General features: G+C 48.1%; 1 protein-coding gene across 1 annotated transcript in view; it reads right to left on the minus strand.

The window, feature by feature from the left end:
* Positions 1-15,823, minus strand: part of ALG11 (ALG11 alpha-1,2-mannosyltransferase) — a 42,582-nt gene that overhangs the window by 13,566 nt on the left and 13,193 nt on the right. The window lies entirely within an intron of this gene.

Below are 15,823 nucleotides of genomic sequence, written 5' to 3' on the forward strand. Positions count from 1 at the left end.
AATGACAATGCCATTTATTTATAGGTTTTAAAAACAAAAATAATGTCATGAGCAATGCCAATAGCTCTAACTTTAACAAAGACGAGACCATTGCATTGTAAATGCTTGTTCTTTGTGGAAAGAGCATACTGTGGAAGAGTGTTGGAGCAAATAATATACAAGAATGCAGAATCCTGATATTCACAGATTTCACCCAGGCTGCACATAGATAGAGGAGTACTGTTGTAAACTACTTGCATAGTGTTACTCTATGACGTTGTTTGTTGTTGCTCTCCGGAATAAATTACCTTTAACTATAAAGAAAGTGTCTGCAGTTACTTACAACAAGTACATTTGAGGCGACAAGAAAAAACTGAGAAAGGGTGAGTACATGACGCTTTTTCATGTGTTGCTGTGTGCTGTTATATGGGAAATTCCGGAACATTGATGAGTGTTGAACCAATAGGAGGATTCTATGAGACAGGAATGGAGCACACTGCATTAGGTCAATCAACACAAATGGAGCAGAGCTGACAAGTAGAAGAGGTAGGGAACTTTTTGAGGGGGAAGGAAGGAGACATACCCTGCACAACAAGCTAAGAACAGGAACTGGACAGCTTGCAGATGACAGAACATCATATGAATTCATAAGCTGACTTGCAGAGAGGAGTGGGGTCTCTGCACTGAGACTGGGCCTTATAGAAGTGTGACCGGGCTGGGTCTCCCAACTGGCTGGAAGGGGTGATCTTTTCAGGGGGAATCCGAATGAAGCTGCCATGTATCCTTGCTGAGGGGTGGGGTCAGAGTTCCATTGTATATGATGGATAAGATGTAATTGGATTTAAGGAATGGAAAACATGGAGACAACACAGCTTTCCTTTTTTCAGGTGTGCATGTTATTTCATGTTTACGAGATTTATAAAGCACGCAGCTACTCACAAGAGTGCCCCGGCACTAAAGCAGGTAGACTAAAACAACTAAAAGTGTCCGGTTATGAATGGCTTGTAATCCTGGCTAGATAACATTTTTACACCATGCAGTACAGCACATAAGACTTTGGGCGTGTCCTTTCTGGTACAAGGCATTTCTGACCTCTCCTCCTTAATGACAACTGTGGAGCCTATAAAGCAAGTAGGTTGGGTAGATAGTAGCTATGCACTTAGGAAATGAAAGAAAAAAGATTGAGGAAAAGTTGTCAGATGCAACAGACTACTACTTTCTGGAAATTGGGGACATGGTTGAGTCTTCTGTCACATTGTGCGAGGTGTACAAGATAGTGTTATGTTATGGGGTTTTATAAAGCACTTGAATACCAATAAGGTGTTTGGCACTAGCTGAGTGAGCAAATCGTAGTGATGGCTACAGCAGAGAAATTGATTTAGGGAGTGAAAAAAGCACCTTTCTAAAGGCCAAGAGATTGGGCAAGGATTTAATGGAAAGAGGGAGAGTGTTCCAGGCTTTGGAAGATCCCAGGATGAATCCATGACCGCCCCATTTCACTCATCAGAAAAAGTATAGATGAGGCAAAACGTATGGATCTAGATGGAAGGAAGAAAGAGAAGTCCGACCTCAGAAATGACGGACCCTGACCATGCAGGGCTTTGTAAACTATACAAAGAGATTTGAAGATGATTCTAGTTCCAACATGGAGCCAATAAATCTGCAGGATAGATGAGGAGACAGAATGGTACTTAGGAAGTCTGCAGAGGACCCTGGTGGCTACAGTGGAGTAGTGTGGCTCACTGGTTAGAGGCGGCAGACCCGAGAGCAGAGGACGGCCCGGGACCAGGGTTCGATTCCCGGTGCGGCAGGTTTCCGGACCAGGGTCAGCGGACTCGATAATTCTCTCGCCTCGGTGCCCACTCTGATCAGCGATCACACTCGGCAACTCTGGGCATTAGCTTGCCTCATCTTCACTAACGGCCCCACCAGACCGCCGGGGATGCCTGGTCTCACCCTGGAGATACCCATTAAGGGATCATCTCTCAGGGAAGCCAGGAAGGGTTTCGCAGCGGTCGAAGCGCCTTGGGACCCTACGGGTAAGTAGTGCGCTATATAAATGCCTATACATTACATTACATTACATTCTGCACAGTCTGTAGCTTATTAAGAACGTGCACGTTCAAGTGAAGACCGTTGCAGTAGTCGAGTTAATAACAGTCTATGTCAGAAATCATTGTGAATAGAAAGAATCCATACTTAAGATGCAGCAGTTTATGGGGGGGTTGGGGGATGCAATACAAATAACGGAAGCTGGCAATACTGAAAGAAGATTTGTGTGATTTAATGACAAGTAGCTCAGAAACAGACCAAAAATATACAAAGTTGCTATTAATGGGGGTTAACCCTTTATTCCTCAGAACAATGGTGAATTTAACAGTGTAAACAACAATGGTTTTTGCGGATCTGTCATCACATTGAATTCCTCATTAGAGGCTGCATTCAGTCCACAAAATACTAAAATATTAAAACCACAAAATCTTATAGCCCAGATAGAGCAACAATTTTTTTTTCATAAATCTCTGCCTACATTATATATTTCACATTTGTGATGCTCCTAATACGACAATGGTGCAGTGCACTAGTTAGGAGTACCTTGGTCTAGAGAATATACGGCACTTTATAATGTGCAACAGACATGCTTACAACTTTGCCCTTTAGCATACTTTGGCCACTCACATTCTCTGTATGTTCTTAATTTTAGCAGTAGCAACACGATGCTGCTCACAAATTGTTGGGTATGCTATTCACATTAAGAATTGCTGTACGGGCGACATTTATCTAAGCTTTTCAGACAAGTGGGTTTATTTTGACTAGATTTTCTTCTTGTACCTATTTTGGGGATCCCCTAACCCCTTCCCTGATTGAATCATACAGAGTTGAATCCTTACTATCTTCTTATTCCTATTATAAGGAGCCCATTACTTTGGTGTCTCTTAAGCACATAGTCAGCAGCGATATAGCCCATTTATGAATCATTCCCTCTTTTTCAATCCTAGTGGCATCACATTCTACGTATTAGAGAGTGCCCCCCCCTATCTTTTGTACTAATGAACACACTGCTAATAAATCAATATGCTTATTAGGTTGAAAAGTTGGCAATACTTAAACATGGACACTTTATATTGCACTCTGTATACCTGATTTGTACCAAATATTGCAGATAAATGTGCCTTTATACCATCATCTCTTTATCAATCAATGCACTAATTAGCAAGTTCCTTACTTTTTTTAGTTGACATTTCAAGGTATCACTATTGTCACTAGTCACACACACACCCGTTTGTGATATTATACGAACACTAAATGTGAAATGTATAACATAGATGGAGATTTACAAAACAAAGTCATCAATTGTTCCATCCAGGCTATAAAATGTTGTTTTATGATAAATCATTTTGTGAGGCCTGAATGGAGCCACCAATAAGGCATTTTTGTTTATGCTGTTAAATGCATCGTTTTACAAAGGCATCTTTATGAGGTGGGCAATAGGGCAAGAAAACTAATCCAAAGATTGAGTTAGGAAGCGTTTGACAGTGCTTGGGATGGGAGGTATTAAAGGATCAGAAGGAGGGTTGGCAAATACGAACACTGTTAAAGCACGGGTGTTTGCAGCCTGCTGTAAGTCCCTTCATTAATCCATGCTTGGTGTTGTAGAGATAGAGTTCAGTGGATTCATGGAGGACTTCCTGGTGCTCTCACTTTCATCTGACAAGGCAAGGGCCTTAGATATGGGAATGCCAGTGGAAAATATCGCAGAGGCAATTGTGCAGCTCTAGAGTGGAAGGGCTCCGGCCCTCAAAGGTTTTGCAATATCGATTTCTGAAAACTTTGCCATACATCTTACTGGCCACCTATTTAGCGTGCACTGGGATGCTTCAAAGGCAGGTACACTATCCTTGGACATCAGGACAGTAACAACTTTAGTAATACATAATCCAGATAAACCTAGAGACCAATGCTTCTCATGAAGACAAATATTGTTTCTCAAGGTAGAATCGAAGATACTAAAGGTGTTGCCTAACAGGATTGCCAACACCTTCATTCATCCTGATCAATATACCTTTATGTCACAGATGCCTTCAAGACTTAATCGTAGATGCAATTTGATGCCATGAGTGAAGTAGTGTGGCTCACTGGTTAGAGGCGGCAGACCCGAGAGCAGAGGACGGGCCGGGACCAGGGTTCGATTCCCGGCGCGGCAGGTTTCTGGACCAGGGTCAGCGGACTCGATAATTCTCTCGCCTCGGTGCCCACTCTGATCAGCGTTCACACTCGGCAACTCTGGGCATTAGCTTGCCTCATCTTCACTAACGGCCCCACCAGACCGCCGGGGATGCCTGGTCTCACCCTGGAGATACCCATTAAGGGACCATCTCTCAGGGAAGCCAGGAAGGGTTTCGCAGCGGTCGAAGCGCCTTGGGACCCTACGGGTAAGTAGTGCGCTATATAAATGCCTATACATTTACATTTACTCGTAACACAGAGATTCAGTAGTAGTCCTTTTCGTTAACATGGCGAAAGTCTGGTTCTATAGAATTAGCTTTTATGATGGCAGCAATATCCAAGATGAATGTAGAGCACACATTTAGGCTGGATCAGGCCAATCTACAATTACCCAATGCCAGGGTGCGAGTAAATAGGCTGGTATAACATTACATTTCCTTATGGTGCTGTATGGTTCAGGGCTACACCCTATGTCCATTTCTAATTGCTGTTTCGGTAGGACTTCTGGCATACTGGATGAGGTGGGATACATTTGCGAACAGCCTTCAATGGAATGAAAGCTGGCAGGTATGCATATCTTTATTTGCAGACAACATACTTATGTATGTTGTGGATCCCAACAATATTACTAGATTGTTGGACATACTTCAGATTTATGGTAGATACTCTGGCATTAGGGTTAATTGGGACAAGTTTATGTTATATCCTTCGACACCAAGGACCCTCAGGGATAACTTTTTGTGCCCACTGGCATTTACTTTTTTGGGGATATTTGTTACAACTGATGAGCCATGCTTCTTTGAATGTGATGTTATTAGACTTGATGTAGTTCAGGTCAGAGACCGAACACTGGTAATGATTACCCATTAATACGAGGGGTAGAGCAACCCAGGTCTACAATGATTACTTTACCAAGACATGCCCCTTGCAAATGACGTTTCATCCTTATTCAACCAGTAGTGAAGTCGCTCATAAAACCACAAAGGAGACAGTCTGGTGGGACCCCAAAAAAGACAAACAGCCTTTGTTCTGGAGCATCACAGGCTCTATTCTACATGACAAAGAGATTTTAATCAGCAGGCAGAAATGGCCTGTCTATCTGCCCATGCCGTTGAGAGTTTGCTTTTGCAATCTCTTTATCTAGCCAGGTAAAACAGTTACTATCCAAACTACTGCACAACATATACCCATGTTAGGTGCTCTGCAAACTCACCCTAATTACTAGCAGCTTCAACCTACATTTTTCTCAAATATTTTTCTTATTGCACCCACCTTTCAAAGTCAGGTTCAGCAGTAATCTATCTATATTAAAACAAGAGCTAATTTTCAAGCCCCACTGTATTGGGGAGATTGGGAGAGCATGAAACGGAGTGGGGGTCAGCCCAGGAGGGAGTTGCACGAACAGCTCTTCCAGGCTGTGGTAGTTTGGCAAAGCCTGTTAAAGGATCGGATGAAATGCAGGCAAACCCTATGCCAGGAAGCCCTGTTATTACTGTGTACTCATAATAAGAAAGGACAGTAGCGAAGGCGCTTTCCAGGAACAGGGATGAACGAGCGAATGGTAAAGCACATTTTGACATGGGCACCAATCTATTCAGAAACTACAATATGAGATGCAATATCTTACTTGGAATTGGCAGTGGCTATGACATCTAAAGTTCTAGAGGAAAGGCAAGTTGACGGAAATACAGCAGACGATTGAGAAGATTCAGGACCCAGCTCCAAGCACTAACATAGTTGTGTACCCCTCAGATGACGGAACATTCGGTCCCCAAACCTAAATATTCTAGAAGTGGGTCCAAAGATCAAGATCACTAAGTGTAACACAGAGTACTAATTTGTCAAAGCAGTATGTGTGTGAAGCAATGGGGAATTATTAAATGTTGCAGGTATGAAAGATGGATACATTGTAGGAAAAATAGAATTCAGGAATATTCGGCTTATCACCTCAAATACTCTGCACCCTTCATTTACATTCCTCCTTGTAGGATCTAAGAGATTGGTAATAGAGTTAAGGTTTCAAATTTTAGATTATTTTTTAAAAATTAAACCACGGTGCTTCTCTGTCATTTTTGGCAGATAAAATGTGAAGATAATAAATGTGTGTTTTGTTATGCTTCTTACCTGCATGTTACCAAATAACAAAGGAAATAAATAAACGAAGAGCCCTGGTTTACAGGTAACTATGCCCGGATGGTGTGTAGTTCCACAAAATGCAAATTAAGTTTGACCTGTTTAGGAATGGTTTGTGGAAAATTGAGAACTGGTGCACGCCAAGATAATATGCTCCCTGCAATGCTTTAAGGACTGCATACTTCAGTAAAGATAACCCTTTTGTTTGCCCGTTCAGTGAATGTCAGCTCCTGAATCACTGCAGATTAAGCACAATCCGTTAAAGCAGGAACATTTGTTCAAAACTATTTTCTTAACATGAACAACTGGTCTTCATTTTACATCGGTTGTTTTTCAGTACTAGCAGTTAACAATAAGTGTATCAAGAGGCAACAGTAGGTCCAGAAATAAGGAGTAAATCAAAAGATCAAGAGACATAAAATGCTGGAAAAACATGGAGTACTAAACGATGTACATAATACAGACGTAAAATTCGCACTTCATAAAAAATAAAACACACAAACGGAAAATACCCACAGAAATTATCTAACTTTCAAAATAATTTGCACCTATTATGGGTCTTTAAAACCAGTCTTTTGGACAGGGATCAAAATATTGGAAAATATTTTCTCTATGCCCACTAACCTTTTATTGCCAAATCAACATTTCAGATAATGTATAGAAAATATGCAGGTTCCTGACTGTTAGACCTGTCTGGCTTTTTGCGTAGTCCCTCCAATTTATTATTTATTTTGTTCCCTTTTTGCCCCTCATACCTTTATTAATTTTTGGGTCCACTAGCTTTTTCTAGGTGTTGGTCAAGGGGATAGGTGTTCTTTCCCCCCTCATAGTTTTTCACCTCAGGCCTAGAGGCCTGTTCTGACAGGAATAGCTGGAGTCACAAAATGGTGGCTACCAACTGCCCCAACTGCCAAACCCAGAAACTGTCCCATAGAGTAGTATAGGGCATTCCAGAACCTTCTGGTCCCTTCTGGACCTCTGGGGGTCAGCCTATAAAAGGCGGAATGCTGGACAACCATTTTGTCTGTCAGTGAGGAGCAGTTAGAGTGAAGGCTGAGGTCTGGTAGGGGTAGGATCCTGAAGGGTGGATTCCTGTTGTCCTAGCCAAGCTAGTTCATCCTGCTGATCCTGGACAGTTAGGTGAAAGGGTTAACTTTCGTGATCTGTGGAGCTGAGGAGGACCCTGCACTGGAAACTGAATTAAGAGGTCCCCTGTGCCCCTATGTCTGTCCAGTAAGGAGGGCTGGTGGTTTAGTGCTGGAAAAGTGCACTGTGGCTTAATCCTGTGGGAGCCCCCTTTGATCCCCCCCTCCCTTCCTAGGGCAAGTAGTAAGCTTTTGGCCTGAGTAGCGCTGGGCTCCTCTTACCAGTGTCTGGACTTGTAGTGAGCAATCACTCTCCTAACTGTCAAGGTGGTGGAGAGTGGAGAAAGGTCCCATTAAGCCTGGGCAGTCTTGTGAGGCTATCGCCGTGAACGGGACCCCGGGGGCGCCTACCGCGCTCTGTGACAGCGCCTGGTGGGATCAGGAGAGAGAGAGCGAAGTGCTCATGCCCGGCGCCAGCGCGCTAATTCCCCACTGAATTGGGGACTGCCTTGCAGGAGGGGCCTAGGACCGAGCAGGCCCAGTGCGGAGACACTGTACCTCCGCACATGCGCGGAAGAACCCGTGTGTGGGATTCGTCGTCTTCCGACACTGAGGAGAGCTGAGAGGAGGAGGCGGCTGTGTCGAGTGGCCGGGGTCCGATCGGAGCGCCGAGGGACAGATCCTTGTCAGCGAGGAGCAGCCCTGCCGAGTGGCTGAATCACCGTGACAGCGCCTAGGTTTGCTCCTGGGAGGGCCTCCGCTCCTCTGAGAGGGGGCGGGGAGGCCGATCACTGGAAGAAAAGCGTCTTGCCGGCACAGAGGGTGAGCGGAGGAACCGACTGCTAGCCATCCTCCCAAGTAAGCAGGGAAGAGTGAGGGGTGGCGAGGGAGAGCTGGTTAGGCCTCCTGATCGTCTGTCTTCCTCCCCACACTGGGCAACACTGATTGAGAGGAAGAGGGTGGAGGGCCTGAAAAACGAGTGACATAACTTCCAAAACTGACCGATTCAAGAAGCCTGGTTTTACCTGTGGGGTGAAAGGAATATAAAGGCCTCATTAAACCCCTGGTTCTTGACAATTCGTGACAGCTTGCCCCCCCCCCTGATGGAGTAGAGTTACGGAGGAGTAAAAGCAGAGTACAGTGTGTAATTATCTGGCCTATGAAAGTATTAGTGTTACCTGCCAGACTTGATTTTAGTGCTTGACTAAATGTAATGTACTGATAAAGCTAGTTGATAATTTGCTTAGCAGTTTAAAAGGTATAATTGCTATTGCCAAGACAAACTGAAATGTCCTAGTTGTAAATTTTGGAACAAAAGAGCAGAGATATTATTTTTATAAACCAGTACATATTTTTCTAACAAATTGGTGTAGTGTCCTTTTTAAGTGTTATTGCGTGGATTTACTGCTGGGTGGTTCGCAACCTTCACATTTATGCCTCTAGTGTTTATGTCTTACCCTAGGCCAGGCTACCCTAGATGACCTGACATCCCAGGTTCCAACAGATTGGTGTCTAGCGGGGGGATCCTGACTTCGTTGCAGCTACTCAATAGTAATTAAACGCAATACACTGGCCTACACCAGGAGTTTTCTCCTTGCGGCCCTCCTAATTTGACTTTTGTTTTTCCAAATTTGTTCCTGGTGGTGGGTGGAGGTGGCTTTAGGTTGCCCATGCAACTCTAATTTCCTGGTGTGTATAATCTGGTTTTGCCTATTTCAAAATGGAGTTTGACTTAGAAAACCTAGATACCTATTCTGTGGCTCAACTGAAAACTTTCTGCCAACAAATGTGGGTATTTTTCAAGCATGGTGCCAGGAAGGGGGAGCTCCAGACCAGTCTAAGGGCTTGGGTGGAGGCACATGGAGAAGGGAAGGAGGAGGATGAAGGGGCAGACCGGGACACAGTGGTGGAGATAGATGGGTTATTTCACTCTGAGGGGGAAAACCTACTCCCAGGACCCGTGTCTTACTCGAGGAAGGGCAGTAGCACCTCTGGAGGAAGCTTAACTGAAGCCGAGCTCACTGACAGGAGGGAAAAAAGGCAGTTGAGATGGGAGTTGGCTAAGCTGGAGCAGGAGAAGGAGGAGAGGAGGATGGTTCACGAGTTCAGATTGAAGGAGCTGGAACTCCAGGCCCTACAACGGGGGCCCTCTCCTGTAACGAATGGTGGCAGCGAATCAAAAGAGACAGCCAGGGAGTCCAGACCCTACTTACCAAAAGACCTTATAGCTAGCTTTAGCCAGGGGGACGACATAGCCAAGTGGTTGGCTGCCTATGAGGTCTCCCTAAGAGCCCATGGGGTGCAGGAGAAGCACTGGGGGGGTGGTTTGTATAGATACATGCCTCCTGCTGGACGGGACGCCTTGCTGGCCCTGGAACCAGAGGAACAAACCAACTACCCCACCATGAAGCTGGCATTAGTAAGGAAGTTTGGGCTTACCCCAGAAAGGTACCGTCAGAAGTTCAAGGGGAGCCACAAGTTGGGTACCCAGAACTGGGTGGACTTCCTTGACTACGCATGTAAGGCATTGGAGGGCTGGGCCAAGGGCAGTGAGGTGAAGGACTATGAGGGGTTGTACGATCTATTTTTGAAAGAACACCTCCTCGAGAAATGTTTTCCCGAGCTGCGCCAACACCTGGTGGACAGCAAGCTGACCAATCCCCGGAAGCTTGCAGAGGAGGCGGACATCTGGGCAAGTACCCGGGTGTCCTCAAAGGGGACTGGAGGGGATTCTCAAAAAGCCAGACAGGGCGCCCCCCAGAAGAAGGAGGGGGGAGATAAAAAGAAGGAGTTCTCTAAAGGTCCCCAAAACAATTTCCAAGGGAAGGGAACAGGTTTCACCCCTAAGGTGAACCCGCCCAGAAACCCTAATCCTGGCCAAAGCCAGCAGCCAAGGGTTCTCCACTGCTTTGAGTGTGTTGGTGTTGGACATTTTAAGGGAGATGTCAGATGCCCAAAGAGACCACCCCCTCCCACCGGAGGAAAACCACCGGGAGTAGCTAGTGTAGCGCTCGGGGAGGAGTTGCCCTTAGATAAGGGGGGTGAGTGGGCGGGTGTCACCTTAGTGTACCTGGGGGAACGGGAGATGGTTCCAAAGATCCAGGTGCCCCCAAATACTGCAAAGTATGGGCAATGGGTCACCATCAATGGCCAGAGAGGGGAGGCTCGGAGAGATACAGGAGCCAGTATGACTATGGTGAGAAGTCAACTGGTGTCTCCACAGCAGGTGGTTCCCAATGTACTCCACCCCGCCGCGATGGCTGACGGCAGAATGGGCCACTATCCAGTGGCTGAGGTTCCCTATGAGTGGGAAGGGGTTGCAGGTTCACTTCGAGTTGCCGTAAGCCCTGCCGTGCCAGTTGATTGTCTGTTGGGGAATGACATGGAGCACAACACTTGGAGAGAGGTGGAATACCGGATGCACACTGCGATGCTGGGTACACCTGACTGGGCCTGTGTGAGCACACGGTCTGCGACTGCCCGGAGAGGGAGTTCGCCTGGGTTGGAGCCTGGAACAATGGCCTAACCCGCTGCCAAAAAGGGACAGACCCGGAGACAGGAAGAGCCTGCTCCGGCTTCCACACCCCATGTGACAGATCAGCCACCTGCGGTGGTGGACCAGGAGTCCGTGGAGGAGGAAGTAGACTCTCTGGAGGATTTACCCATCCCTGCTGAGTGGCATGTGGAGGGAGGTCCTACCAGAGAGGAATTCTGTAAGGGGCAGAGGGAGTGCCCCACCCTTGAGGGACTGAGGCGACAGGCTGAAGCCCAGGCAGCAGGTGATGTTACGGGACACTACCATATTTACTGGGAGGATGGACTCCTCTACAGTGAACCCAAGGTACCCTTACCTGGTTCATCAAGGGCCTTGGTAGTCCCGCAACAGTACCAAGCCTTTCTGCTGGAATTGGCTCATGCTATACCCCTGGCAGGACACTTAGGCCAGGACAAGACCTTTGCTCGGCTTGTCCTCCACTTTTACTGGCCTCAGATGAAAGTGGCGTCCAACACTTACTGTCGGACATGTGTATCCTGCCAGGCCAGTGGGAAAACAGGGGTGAAGCTGAAGGCTCCCCTGGAACCACTTCCAGTTGTCAGCACACCCTTTGAGAGGGTGGGCATCGACATTGTAGGGCCTTTAGATCCACCAACAATAGCTGGTCACAGGTTTATCCTGGTTCTGGTGGATCATGCCACACGGTACCCAGAGGCAATTCCTCTGAGGACAGTCACTGCACCTGTAGTGGCAAGAGCCCTAATGGGGATGTTTACCAGAGTGGGATTCCCCAAGGAAGTTGTGTCCGACAGGGGAACCAACTTCATGTCAGCTTATATGCGGGCAATGTGGAAGGAGTGTGGAGTGACCTACCGGTTCACCACTCCTTATCACCCCCAGTCAAAGGGACTGGTTGAGAGGTTCAATAAGACCTTGAAGGGCATGATCAGAAGTCTGCCCGAAAGCCTGCGGAGGAAATGGGACGTCCTCCTACCCTGTTTGCTTTTTTCTTACAGGGAAGTGCCCCAGAAGGGAGTGAGCTTCAGCCCCTTTGAACTTCTGTATGGGCACCCTGTACGCGGTCCTCTCAGCCTGGTGAAAGATGGTTGGGAGAAGTCTCCCAGGAAACCCCCCCAGGATGTGGTGAGCTACATGCTGGCCTTCAGGAGCCAAATGGCGAAGTTGTGGAAGCAAGCTTCTGACAACTTGGAGGCCAGCCAGGCAGTCATGAAGGAGTGGTATGACCACAATGCTCACCAGGTGGAATTGGAGCCTGGCCAGAAAGTGTGGGTGATGGAGCCTGGAGAGCTTAGTGCCCTCCAGGATCGCTGGACAGGCCCATTTGAAGTGTTGGAGAAGAAGGGTAAGGCCACATACCTGGTGGACCTTAAGACCCCTCGACAGCCCCTACGGGGGCTGCATGCCAACAGTCTCAAACCCCACCATGAGAGGCCCGAGGTCATGTTGATGATGGTGACTGATGGGGAGGAGGAAGCGGAAAGCGAACCTCTCCCAGACTTATTCTCGTCTCAAGAGAAGGATGGGTCAGTGGAGGGAGAGATTCTCTCTCCCACTCTAACTCCTGAGCAGCGGGAGGACTGCCGCCAGATACTGGAGCAGTACTCTCCGTTGTTCTCCCTTGTCCCGGGAAGGACTCACCTGTGTACCCATGATGTGGACACAGGGGACAGCCCACTAGTGAAGTCGAAGACCTACCGGCTGTCCGACAAGGTGAAGGCTAGCATCCATGGAGAGGTTGCCAAGATGCTAGAGCTGGGAGTTATCGAACCTTCCAACAGTCCTTGGTCCAGTCCGGTGGTGCTCGTGCCAAAAGCCGCGCCACAAGGCACCACACCCGAACTGAGGTTCTGTGTGGATTACCGAGGATTGAACTCAGTGACAAAGACTGATGCTCATCCGATCCCTAGGGCGGATGAATTAATTGACCGGCTAGGAGCTGCCCAATACCTAAGTACCTTTGACCTCACTTCAGGGTACTGGCAGATCTCCTTGACAGATGGAGCAAAGGAAAGGTCAGCCTTCTCCACGCCTGAGGGACACTTCCAATATTGTGTAATGCCCTTTGGGCTCAAAAATGCCCCTGCCACATTTCAGCGGCTGGTGAACCAGGTCCTCTCTGGAATGGAGAGTTTCTCTGCTGCTTACCTGGATGACATTGCTGTCTTCAGTAGCAGTTGGGAGGACCATTTGCAACATCTGCAAGCAGTTCTCCAGGCCCTGAAACAAGCTGGATTGACAATCAAGGCCAGCAAATGCCAGATTGGGCAGGGATCGGTTGTGTACCTTGGACACTTGGTGGGTAGGGGGACTGTGCAGCCCCTGCAGGCGAAGATTGAGGCAATCATGGCCTGGGAACCCCCCAAGACACAGACTGAGGTCCGAGCTTTCCTGGGCCTCACAGGCTACTACCGTCGCTTTGTGAAGGGGTATGGCACTATTGTAGTGCCCCTCACAGAGCTCACCTCAAAGAAACAACCTCGACGGGTAGTTTGGACGGGAGCTTGTCAGCAAGCTTTTGAGAAATTAAAGCAGGCAATGTGTGCAGCACCGGTCCTGAGGGCCCCAGACTTCTCCAAGGAGTTCATTGTCCAGACAGATGCATCAGAACATTGCATTGGGGCAGTGTTATCGCAACTAAATGAAGAGGGCCTGGATCAGCCTGTAGTCTTCTTATCCAGAAGACTGCTTCCCCGGGAACAGAAGTGGAGTGCAATTGAGAGGGAAGCTTTTGCGGTGGTGTGGGCTCTGAAGAAGCTGCGGCCATACCTCTTTGGCTCGCACTTCCTGGTTCAGACTGACCACCAACCCCTTCATTGGCTGATGCAAATGAAGGGGGAAAATCCCAAGCTGTTGAGGTGGTCCATCTCCCTACAGGGAATGGACTTCCGGGTGGAACATCGGCCTGGAGTGGACCACGCCAATGCAGACGGTCTCTCCAGGTATTTCCGCCTTAGTGATGAGGACTCCCAAGGGGTTGGGTAGTTCTCCCCACTTTCAGCTGGGGGGGGGGGGACGCGTGTTAGACCTGTCTGGCTTTTCGGTAGTCCCTCCAATTTATTATTTATTTTGTCCCCTTTTTGCCCCTCATACCTTTATTAATTTTTGGGTCCACTAGTTTTTTCTAGGTGTTGGTCAAGGGGATAGGTGTTCTTTCCCCCCCTCATAGTTTTTCACCTCAGGCCTAGAGGCCTGTTCTGACAGGAATAGCTGGAGTCACAAAATGGTGGCTACCAACTGCCCTAACTGCCAAACCCAGAAACAGTCCCATAGAGTAGTATAGGGCATTCCAGAACCTTCTGGTCCCTTCTGGACCTCTGGGGGTCAGCCTATAAAAGGCGGAATGCTGGACAGACATTTTGTCTGTCAGTGAGGAGCAGTTCGAGTGAAGGCTGAGGTCTGGTAGGGGTAGGATCCTGAAGGGTGGACTGCTCTTCAAGAGTAGCCCTCTGTCAAGGCTTTTCCACCGCCCATTCCTGTTGTCCTAGCCAAGCTAGTTCATCCTGCTGACCCTGGACAGTTAGGTGAAAGGGTTAACTTTCGTGATCTGTGGAGCTGAGGAGGACCCTGCACTGGATCCTGTGGGAGCCCCCTTTGATCCCCCCTCCCTTCCTAGGGCAAGTAGTAAGCTTTTGGCCTGAGTAGCGCTGGGCTCCTCTTACCAGTGTCTGGACTTGTAGTGAGCAATCACTCTCCTAACTGTCAAGGTGGTGGAGAGTGGAGAAAGGTCCCATTAAGCCTGGGCAGTCTTGTGAGGCTATCGCAGTGAACGGGACCCCGGGGGCGCCTACCGCGCTCTGTGACAGCGCCCGGTGGGATCAGGAGAGAGAGAGCGAAGTGCTCATGCCCGGCGCCAGCGCGCTAATTCCCCACTGAATTGGGGACTGCCTTGCAGGAGGGGCCTAGGACCGAGCAGGCCCAGTGCGGAGACACTGTACCTCCGCACATGCGCGGAAGAACCCGTGTGTGGGATTCGTCGTCTTCCGACACTGAGGAGAGCTGAGAGGAGGAGGCGGCTGCGTCGAGTGGCCGGGGTCCGATCGGAGCGCCGAGGGACAGATCCTTGTCAGCGAGGAGCAGCCCTGCCGAGTGGCTGAATCACCGTGACAGCGCCTCGGTTTGCTCCTGGGAGGGCCTCCGCTCCTCTGAGAGGGGGCGGGGAGGCCGATCACTGGAAGAAAAGCGTCTTGCCGGCATAGAGGGTGAGCAGAGGAACCGACTGCTAGCCATCCTCCCAAGTAAGCAGGGAAGAGTGAGGCGTGGCGAGGGAGAGCTGGTTAGGCCTCCTGATCGTCTGTCTTCCTCCCCACACTGGGCAACACTGATTGAGAGGAAGAGGGTGGAGGGCCTGAAAAACGAGTGACATAACTTCCAAAACTGACCGATTCAAGAAGCCTGGTTTTACCTGTGGGGTGAAAGGAATATAAAGGCCTCATTAAACCCCTGGTTCTTGACAATTCGTGACAGCTTGCCCCCCCCCTGATGGAGTAGAGTTACGGAGGAGTAAAAGCAGAGTACAGTGTATAATTATCTGGCCTATGAAAGTATTAGTGTTACCTGCCAGACTTGATTTTAGTGCTTGACTAAATGTAATGTACTGATAAAGCTAGTTGATAATTTGCTTAGCAGTTTAAAAGGTATATTTGCTATTGCCAAGACAAACTGAAATGTCCTAGTTGTAAATTTTGGAACAAAAGAGCAGAGATATTATTTTTATAAACCAGTACATATTTTTCTAACAAATTGGTGTAGTGTCCTTTTTAAGTGTTATTGCGTGGATTTACTGCTGGGTGGTTCGCAACCTTCACATTTATGCCTCTAGTGTTTATGTCTTACCCTAGGCCAGGCTACCCTAGGTGACCTGACATCCCAGGTTCCAACACTG

Source organism: Lissotriton vulgaris, chromosome 8, assembly GCF_964263255.1.
Source record: "Lissotriton vulgaris chromosome 8, aLisVul1.2, whole genome shotgun sequence".
NCBI classification, from domain to species: domain Eukaryota; kingdom Metazoa; phylum Chordata; class Amphibia; order Caudata; family Salamandridae; genus Lissotriton; species Lissotriton vulgaris.